This window comes from Triticum dicoccoides, chromosome 1B (assembly GCF_002162155.2).
Source record: "Triticum dicoccoides isolate Atlit2015 ecotype Zavitan chromosome 1B, WEW_v2.0, whole genome shotgun sequence".
Lineage (NCBI taxonomy): Eukaryota > Viridiplantae > Streptophyta > Magnoliopsida > Poales > Poaceae > Triticum > Triticum dicoccoides.
Genome location: NC_041381.1, coordinates 505,380,320 through 505,385,221, shown reverse-complemented (window position 1 = coordinate 505,385,221; position 4,902 = coordinate 505,380,320). Strand labels below are relative to the sequence as shown.

Genomic DNA, 4,902 nt, shown 5'->3' with positions numbered 1-4,902 from the left:
CCGCCGCCACCCAGCGCCGCCGCCCTACACCGCCGCCGCCGCTTGCCACCGCCGCCGCCAAGTGCCGCCACCACCCAACGCCGCCGCCGCCGGAGCCCCTCGCCTCTTCGAGGTACTAGCCCCGCGCCGCGTCACCTTTTCTTTTCCTCGGTTCGGTTTTTCGTAAATCGTTCCGGTTTCCGTTCCGGTTTTCTAGATCGGTTTTTCATTTCGGTTTTTCTTTCCGAAACCCTAGATCGGTTTTTCTCGCCGGTTTTTCTTTCCTGTTTTGTTTAGCAAGCGTTCGCCGGACCGTTCGTCCTAACGAACGTGATCACCAGTTTGCCTCGGTTAATGAACGTCCGTTCGTTCAACCATTGGTCGTTTTCTTTCTCATCGGATTTATTCTGCTATTTTTCTGATAGCGATTTCAGATCCGATTTTCTTTCTAGTCTATCTTCTCGCTCGTTTATCGGAATCAGGTGATTCAAGCACCTGAAGTTTCATCTCGAAACCGCCGTTCCGACTAATCAACTTAAACAAAGTTTTGCTACTGTAAAATTTGACTTAGTTTCAACTTGCTAGAACCGAGTTGTTTTCTTTCATCGTTTGACTTTCGTTGCTTTATTTGATTCGATTCTTTTGCCACCAGGGTTCTTAAGTTGAACTTTCTGGTTAGATCTTTTATTCGAGGTTTACCTGTGCATTAGATGAGTACTTATTGTATGCTTGTTGTTTGTCTGCGACAGATCACCCGGAGTGCGCCGCTTGTTACTTCGAGTCTCTAGGTTTCGCGGATCGTCAGCAAGGCAATTAACACTTGATCATACCTTTCTACTACCCAGTTTTTATGCATTAGATCTATCCTCAAACATTGCATGATTAGGATCTAATTAAATTGTGGGATGGGAAGTAGATGAGGTAGTACCTATTACCTGTATTACTTATGAAACCTTTGGGAGTTACTTCTACGTTTGCTTATTATGCCATCCTATGCTAGTAGACGTGGATTGGGTGGGTGAATATCCATGACAGATGTGAGATTGTTATTAATGGTTTATCTAAGGTGGCAACTTAAATACGCATCTGGGTGGATTGAGGCACCTGTTTTCTAGCAGGACTTGCCTGTATTTCTTCGGACCGCCACCCAGGCTCAAAGGGATCATAAGATAATTCATACTAGTAACTTACATGTGCAGCCACAAGCCATTATGGGCTCTGGCATAGTTGACTAAGTCGTGCGAACTCTTATAGTGGTGGACTAGCAGATGTAGGGGATGTAGGTGTACCGGTCCACCCATCGTAAGGTGCTAGCGCTTCTGAAAGACTATGTCTCGGTCATCCGTTTCTTAAACACCATGTAGTGCGAGAAACCAGCGGAGGCGATCGAGTCTTGTGGGGAAAAGTGCGCAAACCTCTACAGAGTGTACAAACTAATCATGATTAGCCATGTCCCCGGTTATGGACATCTTGAGTATCTAGTACTTGGATTATCCTGTTGAATCTCAACATGTTACTTCTAATTAATACTGTTGGGTTTTAAATGAGTACTTTTAATTGGGATTGAGGATGCTGTCAACCATTCTCAATGTTTAACAACCATCATGATAGTTAAATAAATTTATTCCTTTGTAGTAAGGAAAAACTGGCTTTATGCAAAAACTGTAACCATAGAGCTTTTCCACCAGCCAAATATGCATGTAGTATAGCCAATACTCATTACCTCTCTCTATGTGTTACATTGCCAGCATATTCCATGTGCTGACCCGTTTTCGGGCTGCAACTTTTCATGTTGCAGACTTTTCAGACGACGAGTAAGGTGCTTTTAGGTCGTGGTTCTATACTCAGTGATGCCGTTAGAGTTGATGGACTCACTTATCTTCCAAGTCTTCCACTGTTATCGTTATTAGATGGCCTTAAGCCATGATTACTGTAATAAGTCCTCTTCTGGACAAACGATGTAATAAGTGTGTGATTGCTACTCTGCTATAAATCCTTCGAAGTACTGTGTGGTGTCAGCATTACTGATCCAGGGATGACACCGGAGCACAGAGACTTGATCCATTTGGGTCGGGTCGCTACATACACATAATTTGATTGCATCTAGCCCACCCAATTGACATGAGCAGAGAAGGTTTTGGGACCATTACAGGTCACGGAGGTCGACATGATCGCCTGCTCGTTGCAGGCGGGATTGGTGGACGATGCAGAGGTCATGGTCGATCTCGTGCACGTCCTGATGCCTTCAGGCTGCCACCAGCACTGTCCATGGACGCGACGGTGGCTGGCTCGGGTCTTCCAATCACTGCAGCACTCCCCCTGATCGGATGGGGTGAGAATATCGGGAGGAGAGTAAACCGTAAGTGAATTATGATCTCGCAGGGCACCAGCTCTCTCCAGTTATCCTTTTAATGTAGCGCTCGCGACAGGGGGCCCAAAACCTAAGTTGGTTTTTAGGCGCCCCCGATCAGGGCGCGCTAGTTCGATCGAGGCTGACGTACGTTGGTGTGTGGGCACCTTCACTTAACGTTATCTGTTTCCTTTTTTTTTTGTTAAGAGTATTATTACTCCCTCCATTCTTAAATATTTGTCTTTCTAGAGATTTCAACAAGTGACTACATACGGAGAAAAGTGAGAGAATCTACACTCTAAAATATGTCTATATACATCTGTATGTGGTAGTCCATTTGAAATCTCTGAAACGGCAAATATTTAGGAACGCAGGAAGTACATCTAATTGGCCTGTTTACCCGTCAGATCAAACCAACAATGATTAGCACCCATGGTGTGAAATTATGTACCTTCCTTATGACTGACAGCATTATTTTTCCCCGTGCAGACTTGCTTTTGTCCTGCCCCCTCTCCCTGAACAACATCAAGCCTATCCCGGATAAAATAAGGCGAGGCTGTTGTGTAATCTCATAATCCTGCCTCCAGAGCGAGTAATTGCAGGGACAATTAAAGTGCATTGCCCACTACTGAAAGCCTTTGCACCCCATGCTTTGGCTAGCCGCTGGCGATCCAGGAGGAGGACAAGAGCCTCGACGACGACGATTTGTTTAGTGCCACTGACTCTCGATAACATTCGCGTCCGTGCGTCTGCAATCCCCTGACCAGTTTCGCTAGCTTCTTGGGAGTGCTACCAATTGTTAAAAACAAATCTTAATCTGGACTTCTTGCTCCAGCTTTATATATGCTGCACCGCTGCTCAACGCAAGCAATCCTAATCACCCCTCCGCGGAAAAGAAAAAGGAAAACAAAAAACACAAGCAAAATGAGCTACTAATTTTGATGGAAGAACGGGGAAAAGGCAGAAGGTTCTCGACAGATAAGACGGGATTAACAATGATAGCTCAAAGACGATCGATCGAAGGCATGACAGACGGGACGTGCCAGGGAAAAGCCTAGACCGGATGGAGCCAGGGGAGATTAAACAACGAAACAATCGGCGATTGTCGCACGGAGGGGCAGAGAGAGTTGGCAGCAGACAGCAGGATTAGACTGGATCGGTTGGGCATTGAATCGGTTCTGAATCCCGCAGACCCGATCATGTTTCCGGTGTCAAACCGACGATTATTAGATCTATCAACTGCTAATGCTAGCTGCTGGTACAGTAGCTTATACTTTAGCTAGCTTCAGTAGCTAGGAAGTGAGATGTCAGAATATGGCAACGGGGAAAGAGGGGGGTCCCGTGCCTGTCGCGCGCTGTTTTTGCCTTTTACGGGGAGCCCGAGTTGAGGACCATGTGGCGGGGCTGGCCGTGTTCCCTTCGATGCAAGATTGTGGAGAAAAGAGACGAAAACAAAAAGAACGTGAAAGCGAAATGGCGGCAACGTACAGTACATGCATATGCATGGAATAGTTTGGGCGAAAGAATCCACCTTGGATGAATTCGGGCACAGTTGCTCATGGAGGCGGTGGTCTGGTCTTGGAAGGAGTAGAACGTGAGCTAATTTCTCAGCATGCAAGACTCGCGAATGAGATCTGAGCACGTACAAGTAAGTTCTACTTGCATTCCTTTTCAAGAAAGTCGATATGTCCGAGTGGTTAAGGAGACAGACTCGAAATCTGTTGGGCTTTGCCTGCGCAGGTTCGAATCCTGCTGTCGACGAGTTTTTGTACGCATTACGTGAAAGGCTTAAAATAAGATTGCCTTATCAATCATTGTACAGTACATGCCTTTAGCACATTACAAAACCTGCCTATTAATATTAGCCCATCAGATAAAACGGGCGTTCGCCGCATGTCCAGTGTCTTCGCCACGTTTTGGATGTGTGGTCACTTGACTACATAGGAATTTAGCAAGTCAAGACTGCTATGTGTGCAGATCACCCGCCGAACAAGCAAATTCTAAAAATTGAATACAGAGACCCACTTGTCATGTATTTGGGCCTTTGGGGTAACATTTGACTGGGAAAAAAGAAACAATCCGAATAACCTCGCTGATCGGCTGATCCCTGAAATCCTGTGATTTCTCCTTCTACAGTTCAAACTTCTCCACCTTTTCAGTTTTCTGCTACCCGTCTAAAAACCTTTCCTTTTTTTTGAGTCTAAACACACTCGCTTTATTAATCAATGATGTTCATAGAGATACAGTTGACGTCTGGGGGGTTTAAAAGCCACACATAGCGCCCCGGATCCAGACCAAAAGCGTGTTTAGCAAGGCTATGAGCCTCTTGATTTGATACTCTACCTTCAAAGATGAAGGCACAACTATAAAAAAGAGTAATTGACTGTCTAATCTCCTTCACAATGCTCGCGTTCATTCCTCCCGTGCCAAGGTTAATGTCTTGAACAACGTTTTTGCAATCTGAGGCAATCTCCACATGGGTTAGCGACAAATCCAAAGCAAGGGCCAAAGCTTCACGACATGCCAGGGTCTCTAATGTAGTTGGATCGGTGACTCCAACACACCGTATTACT

The 4,902-nt window shown here is 45.7% G+C and overlaps 1 non-coding gene across 1 annotated transcript; it reads left to right on the top strand.

The window, feature by feature from the left end:
- The first annotated feature begins 4,008 nt into the window (after positions 1-4,008).
- On the top strand, positions 4,009-4,090 carry TRNAS-CGA. Its single transcript has one exon. It is a non-coding gene; the product is annotated as a tRNA-Ser (tRNA).
- The last annotated feature ends 812 nt before the right edge of the window (positions 4,091-4,902 follow it).